Source organism: Schistocerca nitens, chromosome 7 (genome assembly GCF_023898315.1).
Source record: "Schistocerca nitens isolate TAMUIC-IGC-003100 chromosome 7, iqSchNite1.1, whole genome shotgun sequence".
In the NCBI taxonomy this organism is placed as follows: domain Eukaryota; kingdom Metazoa; phylum Arthropoda; class Insecta; order Orthoptera; family Acrididae; genus Schistocerca; species Schistocerca nitens.
In genome coordinates, this window is record NC_064620.1 from 481,875,756 (window position 1) to 481,895,416 (window position 19,661).

The following is a 19,661-nucleotide window of genomic DNA, read 5'->3' on the forward strand; positions in this document are numbered from 1 at the left end:
CCCCCGAAGGGGGCGGGCTGGCAGCGGCTTAGTATGCCGCTCTTCATCCTACAGAATTTGTTTTAAAAAGATGAAGATAATAAACAATAAAAACAGGAGATAAAATTGGAGACTTAAATGGTAATATGGCGGAAAAAACGTGGAACTTAAAACATAGAAACAAAGGGATGATGATTGTAATAAAATACATATGAAGCAGACAGGTAAAATAATAGACAATTAAAAAAAGACGGCGACAGTCTGGTTTCTGTTAGTAAGAGAGATAAAATTCACACCCAGCGACAGCATGATTTCTGTTCGCAACACTTTGGAAAGACGAACAACACTGAACATTCACTTGAACACTGCACTAAAAAGTTGGCAAATATACCACAGCCGAGGGCAGGTGGGGGGAATATAAAAAGGGGGGGAACGAGAGGAAAAACAAAGGGGTGGGGAAGGGGTCAAAGGAGCCGATGGAGGACGAGGACCCATAAGAGGGTGCTGGGCAGACGTGACAGAGGGTGGGGAAAGGCAGAGGAGGGGAATATAAAAGGACTAGGTGGGGGAGATGGGAGGTAGGGAGGAGGATGGAAAGGGGGGGGGAAGAGGGAGCCCTGGGAAAGGACAGAGGAAAGGAGGGGGGGATGACAATCAGATTTTTTTTTATCCTTTATTGATTTTCAATTCCCCCCCGAAGGGGGCGGGCTGGCAGCAGCTTAGTACGCTGCTCTACAGCCTACAGACTTTCATTTTAAAGAACGGAAGAAGAACAGAAACAAGAAAAACAGGCGATAACGGTGACGTCAAGTGTAAAATGGCGGAAAAATGCGGAAAGTTAAAACAGAAAGAAAAAGGGGTTGGCAACGTTAATAAAAGACACAGGAATCAGACAAGTAATACAGAAGACACACAATTAAAAAACACGGCGACAGTCTGGTTTCTGTTCACAAGAGATAAAAGGCACACCCAGCGACAGTATGATGGCCGTTCGCAACACTTCCCAAAAAACACAACACGGAACACTCACTGTAAAACACGCACTGTAGAACACTCACTGTAGAACACTGCACGAGTGGCGGCACAAAGATGACACTCCCGAGCCAAAGGCAGATGGGTGGGGGGGGGGGGGGGGAACCTGGAGAAGGGGGAAGAACAAGGAGGGAGGAAGGAAAAAAAACGAAAAAGGGGGGGGGAACTAAGGAGGCAGAGGACTAATAAAGGGGGAGAAGGGCAGATGCGACAGGGAATGAGAGGAGGCAGAGGAGGGAAATGTAAAAGGACTCACGGGAGAGAAGGGGGCAGAGAGAGGGGAGGTGGGGAAAAAAGAGGATGGAAGGGGGAGGAGAAGGAGCCCGGGAAAAGGACAGAGGAAAGGAGGGGGAGTGAGGATCAGAGTTGATAGGAGGGATAAATGGAGGGAGAGAGGGCATCATCCGGGAGGGGGAGGATCAGAGTTGATACGAGGGATAAATGGAGTTTCCTCCAGGTCACTGCAGCACTTAAATACGTTCTCCTCCTACCTGCCCTCTACCGGCGACAGTAACGCTCCATGCACTCTCGCGGCCAGAAGGTGTCCAAATCCGCGGGAATTAAGCGAAATTAAACGCTGATGCACGGCACTGTTCTGTAATCGACAATGGATCGTTATATCCCTTATGTCAGTTCCTTCGTTACAATGAATCATGCTGATCATCAAATAATTCATTTCGCACCCTTTTCCATTTCGCGGCCGATATCCGGGAGTAGGATATGACTGCTGTTAGCTTGACGCCTGATTTTGCTGTTGAGGTTGCTGACTGGTAACTTCAACTATTCGTCTTGGTTGGTTATTATACCTGGCTTGATGTTGCTGATCTTACCTGCCGGGAGACGCCTGTGAAAAATTCGCCGGCGGAGGCTCCCAAAAATTAGGCTGCCACTGACTCCAGTTTAGGTTTTGGTTTTGCCCCCAGTATCTCTGAGTTTGCGAGTGTCTGTTATTATGATACCCGGAGTGATATCTGTGGTTATTATTTTTATTTCCACGCACAAATCCGAAACCTTGCTGGTTTGTGCGTGCACACTGTTACTCCTGTGCTTGCCAGTAGGTGTGGCACCGTTGCCGTTTACAACGTCATTGTTACCATTTTTGTGATTCGCGTTATCTCGCTGGCCGTCACTGCAGTCTCCTTGAATAATAATAAGCGAATTAATCACAGAAAAATAGTTTTCGAAAGTGTCTTCGGATGCGTGTATTAGCTTTTCCCGAATATTGATTGGAAATTTACCTTTGAAATTTCCTATCACACCTTTGTCTGAGATGCGATTGTCCGAGTACATTGTCTTTCTAGTGTACGGTACTATTCAAAATATTTCCGAAGACTTCCTTGCTTGGCATTGTAAGTGTCTGGGTTGAATACTTTACGTCTAGACGTGCTTGAATATGTCGTAACCAATATTTGTTTAAGAATACCTGTTCCAACTGTTCATACGCTGAACAGGATTTTGCCGTTGCCGCAGCTCATAACGCGGATTCGCCTTGCATGTATTAGGCGGCAGACTGAAGTATCTGTCGTTCGTTACACGTCTTTCGCAATATGCCCTTAAAACTGCGTATAAATATCACCGTATGTGGAAACATCTTTTGTGGAATAAACACCTGTAAACACCTATAAACTGCCTGTGCTTAAGAAGGCTTTCTCTCAAAAGCACGCCGACCGGAGTGGCCGAGCGGTTCTAGGCGATTCAGTCTGGAACCGCGCGACCGCTACGGCCGCAGGTTCGAGTCCTTCTTCGGGCATGGATGTATGTGATGTCCTTAGGTTAGTTAGGTTTAAGTAATTCTAAGTTCTAGGGGACTGCTGACCTCAGATGTTAAGTTCCATAGTGCTCAGAGCCATTTGAACCCAAAAGCACGACTGCCAGTGTCGGTTCTGCGCCCGCAAAATCGGAACTGCGTCATGCACCAGTGTCATGAGATCCTGTTTTATTTTGCACTTGCGGGTTGTATTGAGAGGCACCCACATGCCTTGCTCATATTGTGGCATCAAGCAGTCAGGCCTGCAAGATGAGTGGTCTGCCAAGCGAGTGGATTCATTCTTATTTATCGAGTAACATGAGCTCTCGTACTCACAATTAAGTTACAAACTATCCTCCTGTATGAATAATACGCAACGGAAACGCACATCCGACTATCAGCAATTTACAGAACTCTGACTGTTCACTACGCACTGGCAATACCACATTTTCCTTTTTTTTTTTTTTTTTATTTAACGGCTTTTATCAACACGTGGCCATCGCACTGAATATGAGTGGCACACACATTATAAATTCTGGATATCATGACAACATACAATTCGAAGAAAAAGGCCACCAATCTTTTTCTTTTCACTATCTTATTTATTCCAATAAATTCTATAACCTAAAGACACAAATTCTATAACCTACAACAATAACACATGAGAAATTCCGCCCAGTGGGCATGGCTTTACATTGGTGAATCTCTATATTATAGTCTCGTAATTATTTAACGCTACAGTGCACTTTCTGGATAGGATGGTGGATCTTTTATTATTTCTCACACTTCGACTCTCACAATCATCATCACGAAACTTTCCTCCAGACCGAGCAGTACAAAAGGAACACGCATAACTCACTACCTCTGTAACTACATTGCTACTCTCTCATGCAAACCACACATACTTAAATTACATGACATACACAACACTACAACATGAAATACAACACAGGGATTAGTCACAACATTATCACTTTCAGCTTTCCCACTTCAATTAATATTTATCCCAGTTTCACACGACACTGCCCCACTTCGTAATTCTACTTTCCTACTATGAACTGTGGAGATATATGCACGTCTTCCTGTGCAATGCAAGCCAAGTGGCGTTGCTGGATAGACGGATGACTCACCTTGTTTCTCTCTCAGAGTGTTATAGTTTGAATCAAGGGTCACACGGAAACATGTCACGCAAAGTAATATTAAGAACATATTCATCACACACACGAGTCCTCAACTGATACCATGGACGAGTACTTCTCTTTATCCTTTGTCTCATACACAGATTGAGACTCACACAGTACTCACCACGTGGAAGTACTCGCCTCTAATTTCAAGTCCTGCACACGCTATTTCTTAAATATTTCAACTTATAGTACACACACTAGTAATTCAGCTAACCTTAAGCACACGGAAGTATTTCAACTTATTGCTACAAGTGGTTTCATTGTGACCGTTGGTCACTTCCGAAGATTTCTACGATCCCATTAATATTACCTGCCTGACATTTAATTCTCCCCACAAAAGTTCCTGAAATAGAGAAATTATTATTTCAAACTACTCTTAAATATTCCACATGCATACCATGTCTCCACTCTTTTGTCTTTACGGAGCACAACTAAGACAGGTCTTAACAGCACAGGATCCAGCGGCAGAGTGCTGAAAACATGGCCATTCTTCAGGTCCTCTCGCACCTCTGTCGAAGTGGGGGAGCACCTTGCTACCGTATTGGTCAGCCACATTTCAGGCGCTCAAAGCTCAGGTAAATTTCATCTCTTTGGTCCCACCAAAGGTGGCCAAAGGATCGTCTCAAAGATTATCATATATTCACATTCACTATCTGCGGTTAGCAGACGACCACACATTCATTCATTTCACAGATCTCACCAAACTGGATGTAGGGATTTATTTTGTGGGAGTGCACATGTGATCAATTAAATAAATAAATTGTCATTCTTTCCCACACTGGTATCCGGCTTCGCTGTATTAATTGAAATTGAGTTGTTATTAGAAAAAAATGTGTTGTTCTGACAAAAATAATGAAGTATGTTGTACCTGTTTTCAATGTCGGGCGGTACTGTACCCTTTCAGTATATCGGTACATTTCAGTACGTTTGTGGCAGGTGCATGGGCGTGTTAACAACTCTTTCGGCTTGTTGTTTGAGGTCGGTTACTTGAGCGCGTCGTTGGGGTAAATCTTCAGCTAAAATTTTCCACATTTCGTCAAGATCTGTGCCAATAGTTTCACCTCCAGTTCCTGGGTTGGACACAACTTCTGCGCTTTCAGCTTGCACCGCATCACTTATTTCTTGTTCGATATTTTTCATTATTCTGTTTTTTTCCAAACCCATTCCGTAATACTTTATCACTTTTTTTCTCCCTGAGCAGTTAGCTCTTGTGTCACCTTCTGACCCTACTCAAAAGACAACTTGTGAGTCTCAATTTCAGATTGTTTGTGATTTATTTTTGTGACATTGGATGACTGTTGTCTGAATTTATTTCAATGCTTTGGAAATGTTGTTGAAGTTTATTTTTGAATCAGTCCGACTGTTCTTCGGCAGCTTGGGTGAAACTCGCAGTATTTCGCGTAATCAAATCGTCTAATGGCGAAGCTGACTGCGCTGGCGGCAGATTTGCGTTTGTACATCCACTTCTCAAACAAGGCGTTTACATTTTCTGATACTTCTCTACCAGAATCTTCCATCTGTTCAGCTTGACAGCATTGTCCCAATCTACTGGAGTTTGTTTTTGTTTTTGCTGATTTGCATCCATGCTTTTATGCTTTCTCATTTTTGTAATAATCTCACAATAAACTACAGACGTTTAAATTATTTGCTCAAATCCAAATAATTGCAATAAAGAAATACATACACTGCAGAAAAAATGATTTACAGTTGCAAAACACAACATGGATGCCTAATTGCAGAGAAAGCAGAATGGCTAACTGTATATTTTTGCGACACGCTGTGCAAGAGAAGCAATTTTCGCAACTTTTATTACAACAATGCTTTATAAGATAATGTTGTACAAAACCGACAATGAAAGTAATTCTTTACAAATCTGGTATTTAATGACATTGTTGTTGTGGTCTTCAGTCCTGATACTGGTTTGATGAAGCTCTCCACGCTACTCTATCCTGTGCAAGCTTCTTCATCTCCCAGTACCTACTGCAGCCTACATCCTTCTGAATCTGCTTAGTGTATTCATCTCTTGGTCTCCCCCTAACGATTTTTATCCTTCACGCTGCCCTCCAATACTAAATTGGTGATCCCTTAATGCCTCAGAACATGTCCTACCAACCGATCCCTTCTTCTAGTCAAGTTGTGCCACAAACTCCTCTTCTCCCCAATCCTATTCAGTACCTCCTCATTAGTTATGTGATCTACCCATCTAATCTTCAACATTCTTCTGTAGCACCACATTTCGAAAGCTTCTATTCTCTTCTTGTCCAAACTAGTTAGCGTCCATGTTGCACTTCCATACATGGCTACACTCCATACAAATACTTTCAGAAACGACCTCCTGACACTTAAATCTGTACTCGATGTCAACAAATTTCTCTTTTCAGACAAGCTTTCCTTGCCATTGCCAGTCTACATTTTATATCCTCTCTACTTCGACCATAATCAGTTATTTTGCTCCCCAAATAGCAAAACTCCTTTACTACTTTAAGTGTCTCATTTCCTAGATTGTGGTCAGAGTCCACATCTGCCCCTGGAAATGTCTTACAATTTAAAACCTGGTTCCTAAATCTCTGTCTTACCATTATATAATCTATCTGAAACCTGTCAGTATCTCCAGGCTTCTTCCATGTATACAACCTTCTTTTATGATTCTTGAACCAAGTGTTAGCTATGATTAAGTTGTGCCCTCTGAAAATTCCACTAGGCGGCTTCCTCTTTCATTTCTTACCCACAATCCTTATTCACCTACTACGTTTCCTTCTCTCCCTTTTCCTTCTACCGAATTCCAGTCACCCATGACTATTAAATTTTCGTCTCCTTTCATTATCTGAATAATTTCTTTTATTTCATCATACATTTGTTCAATTTCTTCATCATCTGCAGAGCTAGTTGGCATATAGACTTGTACTACTGTCGTAGGCGTGGGCTTCGTGTCTATCTTGGCCACAACAATGCGTTCGCTGTGCTGTTGGTAGTAGCTTACCCGCATTCCTATTGTTTTATTCATTATTAAACCTACTCCTGCATTACCCCTATTTGATTTTGTATTTATAACCCTGTATTCACCTGATCAAAAGTCTTGTTCTTCCTGCCACCGAATTTCACTAATTGCCACTATATCCAACTTTAACCTATCCATTTCCCTTTTTAAATTTTCTAACCTACCTGCCCGATTAAGGGATCTGACATTCCACGCTCCGATCCGTAGAACGCCAGTTTTCTTTCTCCTGATAACGACGTCCTCTTGAGCAGTCCCCGCCCGGAGATCCGAATGAGGGACTATTTTTCCTCCGGAATAATTTACCCAAGAGGAAGCCATCATCATTAACAATACAGTAAAGCTGAATGCCCTCGGGAAAAATTACGGCTGTAATTTCACCTTGCTTTCAACCGTTTGCAGTACCAGCACAGCAAGGCCGTTTTGGTTAGTGTCACAAGGCCAGATCAGTCAATCATCCAGACTGTTGCCCCTGCAACTACTGAAAAGGCTGCTGCCCCTCTTCAGGAGCCACACGTTTGTCTGGCCTCTCAACAGATACTCCTCCGTTGTGGTTGCACCTACGGTACGGCTATCGGTATCGCTGAGGCACGAAAGCTTCCCCACCAACGGCATGGTCTATGGTTCATGGGGGGACGTTAATGACATGACATTAAATACACGAATTATGAAAGAAGAAGCAGAAATGCAAAGGTGAGCAGGCAATGCTGCCGTCTCTTACCTTTTTACAGCACGGCTTGTGAGAACTGGAATTATTTTCTAGTTTCTCAGATATGTGCCGGTTAACATTCAATTTCCATCCGTACGCAGGATCTCAAGATTTGTAGATTAGTACGTTCTCCCACAGATTGGATACATGAAATTCATGTATGAGGATTTTTCCGTTGGCGCCAAAATGACGCGTCTATTCACGCAAGTTTCATAAATTTGGTTTGAAGTAGAAATTGAAATTAATCACTGGAAAGAAAACAGTTGAAATTAACTGGAGAAGACGGCCGTTGTTGGTGGTGGATGTAATTTTTGTTAGTGGCCAAACTGGCGTCTGGAAAAATACTGTAAAATTTAGAGAAGATAACATCTTTTAATACAACCATCAATTTGCGGTGCCAGCGTCTGTTTTTTACGGGCGAAATGGAATCGCAGCTTCGGGACTGTGGTCAGATCATTTAAGGTTCAGTGCTTGCATTCAAGTTTGCAAAACGTTTCGTGACCATCGGCAGTTAATCTTTGGGACACTGTAGCAAGTTACAAATGAATAAATTGGCAGGATACTAATTGTATTCGGCTACTGCGCCTCCACCCTATTATCCCTTAAGCGCGTATCGGTCGTTGGCTGTATCAGTATAGCATTTCGTGTACCAATATCTATTAGGAGAACTGTTAAAATAGGACTCGTGAGACTTAAGTAATTTACATTAATTTAATTACAAATGATTCTAAAGCTAATACGTGACACATCAGATATGTCTACAGAAAAAAAGTTACTGATACGCAAGTGCGTCCTATCAGTATAAAGGCTAACAGACGAGATAAAGAGAGAGATACGAGAAGTAACGCTCTTCACTAACTTTCTAAAATAAAAGAAAAACGTATAATAATCGATTGCAATCAGCCACAGGCTTACTGCCGTAATATCTTTGAAAGGTTGTTTATGAAATTATATACACATTCAACAAAATTAATGCACATAAGTTATTTGGATATGAAGTCATTTACAGTAAAAACATTGATTAGTGAACATTTTTGTGCTTTCTGTCGTTTTTGTGACGTTACATTTACAGAAAATTCGTGGATCTGCTTCAGATACGATTTTCTTACGACTCACGCAGTTAGATTCATTACTGCATTCTCGCAGCTGAATTTTGCCATCAACAATTACCGTTATGTTACCTACAGATTTAGATTCACCGTGAGATACAATTCGCTAAAACAAGTCGGAACAGATAACTTTCAACGGTTAATTGTTTAGATTATTGAAGCCTCGGTGAAAAATCGGCTGAAAACCGATTTTCACCGTTTTCTCAGGTACCACCCTTGAACAAACTGTGGTTTTATTCTCCACTTAAGGCCCGTCCTATACCACACATAAAAAAGGACCAACAAGCCACTTAAGACCCATTCTAGACCACACTTCACAAAAAGCACCAACAAAATTGAACAATTTGCATTGGCTAGAAGTAGTGCGAAATGTTTAAATTATGACCCTCTAGTGTAGGACAGCTACATTAAACCTGTTCTTCCGATGTGTATAACTAACGGTCGCTGTGCCAAGGGCTGTCCACGGACCGATGCTGTCGGTCCCAAAATACGGAAATTACATTGATAATAAATCTACATGTGTCTAGGAGGACTGTGTGATTATCATGGAAGTCTGGTAAAAGTTCTCTATGATTAAAGAAATTATTCATATCAATATCAGAGCTTAAGTTGTTGCTCGCTTTGTATTGTCGGTTTGAATAGAGCCTTCTCAATCTAATTTTCTTCTGTTTATATAAGTTCCGATGAAATAAGAAAGCTTTGTGCTTTTCATCTAAAAGTTATAAACGTTTGTCAGATTTTATTGTAGTGCTGACTGTCAAGTAATAGTATTTTTTAAGGTGATTCTGGGTTTGTTATCGAATCGTCTGTAGCTTTGTGGGTTTTTACCGCGAGACAGCTCACAGCAGCAGACTCTTTCTTGGGATCAACCTCTCCACACATTTCTTTTGCATTTCTTACCATTTCTAATTACGATTCAGTTCTATCTCCTCACAGGTCTTCACTTGAGAGACCGTGTCTGAACAACAGTGGATTTCTAAAAAGTATTCCTAAGAATATTAATTTCGGACAGTATTTCTTACCAAATAGCAAGGGAGTTTATCAATTTGAACGACTTAAAGAAAAATCATGGCTAATTCTGTAACAGCAAAAGTAGTGTCTCTATTCTCAACATAGTAAAAGTTATGTAAAGTATCATAAATCTCGCATAAGTTGAAGCGAAGCACTTTAAACGCTTGAACAGTAGCTTTAAAGTCAGAGTAAGCACTTGCCTATATGTATTTGCAAACGCATGGAGGGTGCAACAAAAAATACATAAATTACTTGAACTGCGGAAAAAATCTATTTATTTCTACGTCGATCATTCGCAAACTAAGATTATGTGCTTCATAACGGACATAAAATGTGCGTGGGTTAAGATTCTCCCTAATGATAAGTATTTTTACCACTTAAATTCAGTTTTTTTCTTGAATCATGTTTTCTGACTCTTCTGATAGAGCCCTCTTCAAATTCGTCTCCTGTGACAACCTCTTCATCTCAGCGCGTACCACTTACAACCTACGTCCTCAATTGTTTGCAGAATGTATTCCAATCTCTCTCTTCTTCTATAGTTTGTACACTCGATAGTTCCCTCTAGTACCATTGAAGTTGTTCCCTGATATCTTAACAAATGTCCTACCAACCTGCAACTTCTTTTTGTCAATGTTTTCCATAGCTTTCTTCCCTTGTCGATTATGCGGAGAATCTCATTATTCATTATCTTATCAGTACACCTAATTTTAAAAATTCTTCTGTAGTACTTCATCCCCAATGCTTCAATTTTCTTCTGTTCCGGTTTTTCTACAGTCCATGTTTCATTACCATACAATGCTGTGCTCCAAACGTACATTCTCAGAAATTTCCTCCTCGAAGAAAGATCTATATTTTGTACTACTATACTTTTCTTGGCCAGGGATTTTTGCCAGTGCTGGTCTGCTCTTTATGTCATCCTTGCTTCGTCCGTCTTGGATTATTTTGCTGCCTAGGTATCACAATTTCTTAACTTCATCTGCTTCGTGATCATCAGTGATATTAAGTTTTCGGTGTTCCATTTCTGCTACTTCTCATTACTTTCTTCTTTCTTCGATTTACTCTCAGTCCATATTCTCTACCCATCAGAATGTTGCATTCATTCAACATATCCTGTAATTCTTCTTCACTTTCACTGAGGACAGCAATCTCATATGTGAACCTTACCACTGACATTATTTCTTCTTGAATTTCAAAGCCACTCTTGAATCTTTTTCTTTTATTTCTGTCATCGCTTCTTCGATGTGTAGATTGAACAGTAACCGTAAGGGTGAAAGACTACGTTCTTGCCTTACTTCTTAATCCGAGTACTTTGTTCGTGGTCTTCCATTCTTATTGTTTCCTCTTGCCTCTGGAAGATATTGTGTATTAGCTGTCTTTCTTAGAATTTCGAACACCTTGCGCCATTTTACCTTGACAAACTCTTTTTCAATGTCGACAAATCCTATGAAAGTGTCTTCATTTTTCTTTAGTCTTGCTTCGATTATCAACCGCAACGTCAGAAATGCCTCTCTGGTGCCTTTACCTTTCCTAAAGCCAAACTGATTGCCATCTAACACATCCTCAAGTTTCTTTTCCATTCTTCTGTATATTATTCTTGTAGTTTGTGTAATTAGTGTGTAGCTTTTTTTTATTGCTAGCGCGTATTTGTAGAGAGAATCTCCTTTGTAGTTGCAGTCTTTCATTGTTGTACAGTAAAACAGTTGTGGCATGCATGTAGATTTGCACCAAGTATTTCGCAGCTGCACTTGCGATTAACTAGATATTATTTTCAGTGCTATGTTAATGTGGTTTCTTATTTTTGCTCTTCAAATTGTGCTTTTCTGTGTTATCGTGTGAAATATTGTGACAATTATGGCGTGTGAAAAACGTAATAGTAGGCTCCAAAGTAAACTGAGAAATGACAGTGAAGACGAAAGCAGTGTGTTAGCGCCACCGTGTAATGAATTAACTAATGTTCAACATAGTAATTTGGTAATTGTGCATAGAGAAATGGAGCGGGCGGCAAACAATGATGTAGACAGTGAAACAATTAGTGAACAGGGAAGCATTATCGATTGATCGGTCGGCAACAGCTCGCCTCAGGAATCCGAAATGACAGAACACAATCTTGCAAATACTGTAGATTTAGGTTTTGGGTCCTCACCGTTTTCTCAAATACGTCAGGTCACATTTTCTGCTTGTCAAAATGTGAATGTTGCCGGTGCAACTTCACTGCCGAAAAGCACTGAGGAACATGTTTCAGACACCAGTGCATTGTTATTACAGTTAATGCAACAAATGGGACAAAGGCTACAAAAGTTAGACACAACGCTCGAACAAAATCAGAAACAAATGGGACAAAATCTTCAAAAGTTAGACACAATGGAACAAAATCTTCAAAAGTTAGACATAATGGAACAAAATCTTCAAAAGTTAGACACAATGGAACAAAATCTTCAAAAGTTAGACACAATGGAACAACACCAGGGACAAACACAGCAACAGTTAGACACAATGGAACAAAAGCTTCAAAAGTTAGACTCAGTGGAACATACGCTTGAACAAACACGTGAAGATTTAACTACTGAGTTACATAAAATCGAATCGAAATGTCAAAAAGCCTGTAATGACGTAAAAACACAAATTTGTGAGCATTTTCAACCTATTTTTTCGCGGCATGAAAATGCATTACAGTATCACGAAGCAGCCATAAAAGAACTGCAAATTATTGTTCTGCTACAACTGACTCAGTTGCATCTACCGATTCGGTTACGCAACTTGCAAAAGTTCAGGAAAACTTAAAGGACACAGTAGATACGATTTCAACACAAATGGACATTCTGAAACTTGGTTCAGAAAAACACACTGACGAAATAAGTACACTATCGGAGAAAGTAGCCGAACTTCCGGATCAGTTCACTATCTTATCTGCAAAGGTAGATGATGATCTGAATGACACAAGACCTGTAGCCATCACTGACACAGAAGAGTATGAACAAATTAAGAAATTCAAACAAAATCAGAATCAAATTAATACGCAACAGAAAAGAGAAATCCGGGAAGTACAAGATCTGTTGGCACAAGTAATACAAAAATTACATATTTCAGAGGACACTCGCGCTCCAACACGGGAAGCGGGATTTAGAAATACGGAAAAGCCACAAAATAATAACACAGGGCATTTTGGAAATTATGAAAGAAATTGGCAAGGTGCACCGAATTTTGAGATGGAACCGCCGACACGACGTAACAATGACCGACATGTGACTCGCCGACATGATGATTTTGACTATAAGCTGTTTATTACTACACGTAAATTCAAAACATTTAAGAATTCTGGCAACGACATTCATCCACAAGCATGGCTCCATCAGTTCTCTCATTGTTTTCCTCCCAACTGGTCATTAGAGCACAGACTAGAATTTATGTGTGGCTACTTAGAGAATGAACCAGCTGTAAGAATGCGATTGGTCATTCACGATTGCCACAGTGAAGGAGAATTTTACCATGCCTTCCTCTCGGCATATTGGTCTCAAGCCACACAAGACCGAGTAAAACATAGCATCATAATGATGAAATATTTCGAACAATCTGAATTTTCCAGTCTTGTGAAATATTTTGAAGACATTTTGCACAAGAATCAGTACCTGTCAAACCCATACAGCCCCTCAGAACGCATCCGCATTTGCTTAATCAAATTACCTGAACATTTACGACATATTATTTTGGCAGGACGTTGCAAAGACGACATTGAAGCTTTTCAGGGACTCTTACAAGAATTAGAAATTGACACAATCGCGGAACGCGAAAACAGGAACACAACAATTACAGGTCACATCCGTCGCAATTCCGCGATGAAAGAAATAATAACTGGACACGACAAGGCTATTCTGACAACACAAATCGTGACCAAAACAGACACCACCCGTATGACAACCGTTGCCAGAGTAGTAATAACTACAGGGAAAGATCACCTCTCCGTGGTAGTGACTATCACAGGGACAATCATAGAAACAGACATTATGGGAACCAAAACAATTATTATCAAGGGAGACAGAATAGACGCAACGGTGCAGCGCGCAGTTACGATTCAGCGAGAAATTCTCCACCACGTGACCGACAAGAAAGAAACTATGGAATCTACCGACATGACGACAGACGATATGATCGTAACGACAGACCTGAATTGCATCAGAACTGGCGGGATTCAATCAGGGCAGGGCCCTCTCGACAAGGTGGATTTGTACAGACAATAGGCAGTGACTCATACCGCTGGCAGCCACAAAACGTACTTATGAAACTGACGACGCAGCTGCCGTAGCTAGTAATTACGTAAAAATGGAAGACATTAGTGATATCTTACTCCAGGAACACGACGTAAAACATAACAACATTGCATATCCTGTGATTCACATTACAGTAAATGACGTAAAATTTACGGCAGTACTTGACTCTGGCAGTCCAATTTCAGTAATTAGTGAAACAGCCTTTAGCAAATGCAACAAATCGAACGATTGCCCCACACTTCCGTTACGTAAGATTAAATTACAAGGTGCAATCTTTGGAAAAAGTGTAGATGTACGCCAACAAACCAACTTAGAATTCTTTTGTCAAAGCCACAGCTTCTCTATGAACTTTCTTATTGTTCCATTATTATCGACGGAAATTATATTGGGAGTAGACTTTTTGAATGAATACAAAGCAATCTTAAACTTTCACGATGCTGAAATAAGTTTAGAGAAAGAAGGTAAGTCAATAGCTTTGAAATTTGAAGATTGGCTCTCAAACCATGACGAAGAAATTAATCGGCTTTACCTCCTGTTAGACAACAGTTCGGAATTTTCGACGGAACTTGACACTAACAATCACTCTGCATGTACTGACAGGGATGATATCGACGGCGCATTTGATACTAATGAGTTAATTCAGAATAAAATTCAAACAATTGAGAATTTTAATGACACTGATAGGAAAGACCTTTTTGAGATTTTACAAGCACATTCCACAGTTTTTACTCACAAAACAGGAACAATCAAGGGATTTCAATACCAATTTCGTATTCGTGAGTATAGTAAATTTTGTGTTAGATCATACGTAATTCCGGCACATTATAGGGACCGTGTTAGAACAGAAATACAATCTATGCTTGACAAGGGCATTATTGAGCCTGCAGTAAGCTCATACAACCATCCGTTACATGTTGTTGAGAAGAAAAATGGATCGATCAGGCTTGTCTTAGATTCGAGACAAATCAATACTATCATCATTCCTGAAACAGACAGGCCGCAAACGTTGGAAGAACTTCTTCAAAAGTTTAATGGTGTAAAAGTGTTGTCTTCTATTGATCTCAGATCCAGCTTTTATCAGATCGAACTTCATCCACAATGTAGAAAATACACAGCTTTCCTTTATTTTCGGCGATTGCTATCAGTTTCGGAAACTTCCTTTTGGTTTGAACATTTCTTCGGCAGCATTCATTCGCGGGCTAAATTCCTTATTACCTGAGTTCTTAAAATGTCACATCACCTTATATGTGGACGATATTCTGATAGCAGAAGCCTCATGGGAACAACACAATCGCATCGTCAACAGCGTGTTACTATTTTTGCAGAATCTGGAATTACAGTTAACTTGGAAAAGTCTGAATTCGGTAGGACAAAGGTGAAGTTTTTGGGACATATTATTTCTTCTGAAGGCATCAGCCGGATCCCGAAAAGTTAGAAGCAATCAGAGCCATACCAGTTCCATCCTCACAAAAAACAAGTCCGCAGTTTTCTATGTCTCGTAAATTTTTACCGTCGTTTTCTGAATATGCAAATTCTAGTTACACCAAAACTTGTTCTCTCACTGGAAAAAATACTATTTGGAACTGGGACGAACAAGCACAGTTGGAATTCAATTCTTTGAAAGAAGCGTTACTTAACGCGCCAATACTAGCTCATCCAGTTCTGTCACAAGATTTCTGCCTTAGCACGGATTCTTCTAAAATCTGAAAAAAATTATTCCGTTACTGAATTAGAAGCTTTAGCTATCGTTTGGGCATTTGACAAATTCCGTTTCTTTATTTCTGGTAAGCACGTAAAAGTATACAGTGATCATCGTGCATTACAATTTCTTATGTCTTCAAAATTAAATCATGACAGGTTAAAACGTTGGGCATTGTTTCTGCAAGAATTCCACTTCACAATAGTCTACATTCCCGGCAAGGAGAACATTGTTGCGGACGCACTGTCACGCGCACCGGCTGGGCTTGAGAAAAGTAACACAGAAGGCAACCTCGAGTAAAATTTCAGTATTCTTTACATTCAGAAAGTCGCCTTTGAAAACTTTATCACCACATCTTTAAAGGACATTGCTCATGAACAAGATAAAGATCCGATTTGGAAAGTGTTGTGGATTGGCAAGACAGCCAACCCACTAGAAGGAAACCGAAAGGCACGCGTTTAAACTCACGCAGGCTGGCGTGAGGTCTGGAACAGGACACGGAAATGAGACTATTAAAAAACGTACGTAGCTTCTGGAATACTTAACTTTAATCCATAATTGGTGAACATCGCTCTTGACGGTACATGTTTTAAAGCATCAATAGTAACTGGTAATGGCGCCTTGCTAGGTCGAAGCAAATGACGTAGCTGAAGGCTATGCTAACTATCGTCTCGGCAAAGGTGAGCGTAATTTGTCAGTGAACCATCGCTAGCAAAGTCGGCTGTACAACTGGGGCGAGTGCTAGGAAGTCTCTCTAGACCTGCCGTGTGGCGGCGCTCGGTCTGCGATCACTGATAGTGGCGACACGCGGGTCCGACGTATACTAACGGACCGCGGCCGATTTAAAGGCTACCACCTAGCAAGTGTGGTGTCTGGCGGTGACACCACAGAAAGACATCAAAAGTAAATAGCATGAAAAGACACACACACAGATTCGGCATTATTACCTGGTTAGAAACAACATACTGTTCAAACGCTGCACTGTTGATGACAAGCTATGGGTACTTTGCATTCCTGACGATTTTGTTAATAAGCTCATTTGGTACATTCATTTCAGCTATGCACATTTTGGGCCACGAAAATGTTATCATATTCTTCGGACGACTTGTTATTTTAACAATATGGAAAAGAGAATTCGAAACTTTGTCAAAAGGCTAAACTATCTACTGTCTCACATCATGCTCCGTTGTTTCCTATCATTCCTTCTAAATTAAAAGAATTTGCTGCTGTTGATCTCTTGGGACCCCTTGTCAGAACATCTAATGGATTTTCGTACGTTCTAGTCGCTGTTGAACTTACTTCAAAATTGGTTTCTTTCACTCCGTTACGTAAAGCCACTGGACGGTCTGTATCCAACGCCTTTGTTAAAAATTTCTTACGTGAAGTTGGACACGTTAGTAAAGTCATTTCAGATAACGGACCGCAATTCAGATCTGCTGTTTGGTCACGCATGCTTCGGAACCATAAACTCAAACCTGTTTTTATTTCATTGTACTCACCACATTGTAACCCCTCCGAACGGATTATGAAAGAAATCAATAAGCTTTGCAGACTTTATTGTCACGGAAAGCATCAGCATTGGGACAGATATTTACACTTATTTCAAAATGTGCTGAATGAAATGCCTCATAACTCCACTGCTTTACCGCCTACTCTTGTACTGAAGAATGAAGAACCACAAAACAGAATCAGAGAGCTTGTACCTTTTCCGAATACCCGTAAACTTCGACACAAAGACATAATTGATTTGGCCATTAAAAATATAAATTCCGCTGCAGACAAAGGGAGAAAACTACACGGTAAAGCAAATGCAAAGAAATTATTTATTGGTCAGAAAGTTCTCATTAAAGCTCATTGTCACATAAGAAGATACACATGAGTCACAAATTCTTTCTAGTTTACAATGGACCTTACAGAATTCGACGTATGCCACATGATAATTGCGTTGAAGTTGAAACTCTGCGTACTAGGAAGAGTAAAGGTTTACACCACATTTCACATGTAAAACCGTTTATTGAACGATAATCTGCTTTTTAACTTTGTCTTTGCCATAAAACTTTTCACTTTACATTACTAGTATGCTTTGTCAGACTTAGAATCTGTTAACATGCAACAATGTTTGAAGTTAAATATCAAGTCAAGAACCAAGAGAACTTATTTAAACAGAAATTACGAATGCATTGTTATAGTGAACAGACGTCACAGTGTTATTGTGTGTGTACATTCTTGCTTGTTAGTTGCACGATTACGTAACGACTATAAGGCTTACATACTTAGAACATATACTGGTACTGCTAATGAGATTTTAATGCAACGTTTTGGTTTACTTGAAAATACATTCTGGATTTAAAGTTCTTTCTGTGAGGTACCAGATGACACAGTGGTTAGTTTATGTGACAGCTACACGATTTTATCACGACGCTACTAATGAGTGACAATTTACAATGTTGCTTTTGCGATGTTTCTGTTTTACATCTGCACAGTTTTTGTGTGTTATTCTGGAAAGTAAAATATGTTTTAGTAGTAACTTTTGCGGTATAGCTACAATGAGACAGCCTTTTCCGTAGCACAACAATACATTACAGCACAGTACTTTCTTCATCACGGCAATAAGCGTAATAAGTAAGATATCTATACGCAAAGCATTTCACTTTTGTTTATCATGAGGTAAGTACATTGACTTCTGCAGAACTTAGCTTTCGGAGGACGATAACTACGACACTTCCACAGAGATTATCTTACAACAAGACGCGCAGTTTAGCGCTACAGTACACGTATTTGAGTGATTAATTTTTACTTAATACATTTATTTTTAAAGATTTTTGAATTATAATGATACAAAGGTTTTCCGTGATACATTTCATTCCATTGCTGTAATCTGTAACAACTGAGGGTATAATTACATTAATCCTCAGGGGGTACACGCCTACTTTGTGTACCATGTGTCTGGCAAACACAAGGGGCCCTAGCTAATATGGTATTTGCTTATACAACTTTACACATCGGTACCATATTTCTCTAACACATAAATTACACAGCTATCTGATCATTTAACTGAGAGATAAACATTTTTTTTTACTATGTCAGTGACAAATGTTTACGCAATTACACAGTTGGATAACTTCATACTTATGGAATTGTATTTTGTCTGTACTTAGTGAACTGTTCATATTTTTTCGGAACCATTGTGATACTATAAGAGCTTTGAATGATGTATTTGATATGGGATCATGATTTTTAAAGTACGATTGAGGTAGATGACACTATTTAAATTAGCAGAGAATTTTTTTAGGTTTTGAAATTATTGCAGAAAGCTACGACGTTTTTGAGATTTGCCTGAGGTGTTATGATGTTATTATTACGATGACGATGTGTATTATGCTGTTGAGGAATGTTTATTGTGATATGTATTTATTATAAATGAAATACTGAAGAAGTGTCGACGAATATGTACATGTGTAATAAGGTAAGGAATATTGGGTAGTGGTTAGGGACTCTGACTTGTGAGAAAGGATGATGGAAACCAAGAATCGTACTTTAAAGAGTTATGAAATGTGTGTAAATGCCTGAATGTATGACAATGCCGACGAAAATTTTTTGGACACTATTATATTTAAAGGATTTTGTTTCTACACATTTGTAACGCAAATTCTCTACCTGCGAAATTTTATATGAGACTGTCACCGTAGTGCATACTGGTGTCGTAAATATTTTGGTAAGAAAGTTAAGTGACCCAGCTGTGCGACAGTCACCTGAAAAAAAGTCATTAGTGTGCGCCTTTCAGAGGCACAGGTGGAAAAAAAAGAGGCCATTATCCTCACTATTGACATTCCTTTCTAGAAAGCATCGCAAATACGACACGCTCAAACTTGTAAACATATGATTATATTGTGGAGCTCTTAATTTATGATATTTACTAACATGCCTAATG